Raw genomic sequence first — 230 nt, forward strand, 5'->3', positions numbered from 1 at the left:
TCCTCTGCCTCCTGACTCACAACAGTTTTCAAAGATGCCAAAGAAGATGTGCTACCAGTGTGATGAAGTGATGCCTTTGCAGATGCTTGCAGTACACATTAAGACATGCAAAGGAAAGCTACTCTCTGATGATACCGATGAGGTAAGAAACCATTTTTAAAAAACTATATAGAATCAGATTATTTAAAAAATTTAAAGTTATACTATGTGGTTCAATATTATGACATTTG

This window comes from Monopterus albus, unplaced genomic scaffold (genome assembly GCF_001952655.1).
Source record: "Monopterus albus unplaced genomic scaffold, M_albus_1.0 scaffold619.1, whole genome shotgun sequence".
Classification (NCBI taxonomy): domain Eukaryota; kingdom Metazoa; phylum Chordata; class Actinopteri; order Synbranchiformes; family Synbranchidae; genus Monopterus; species Monopterus albus.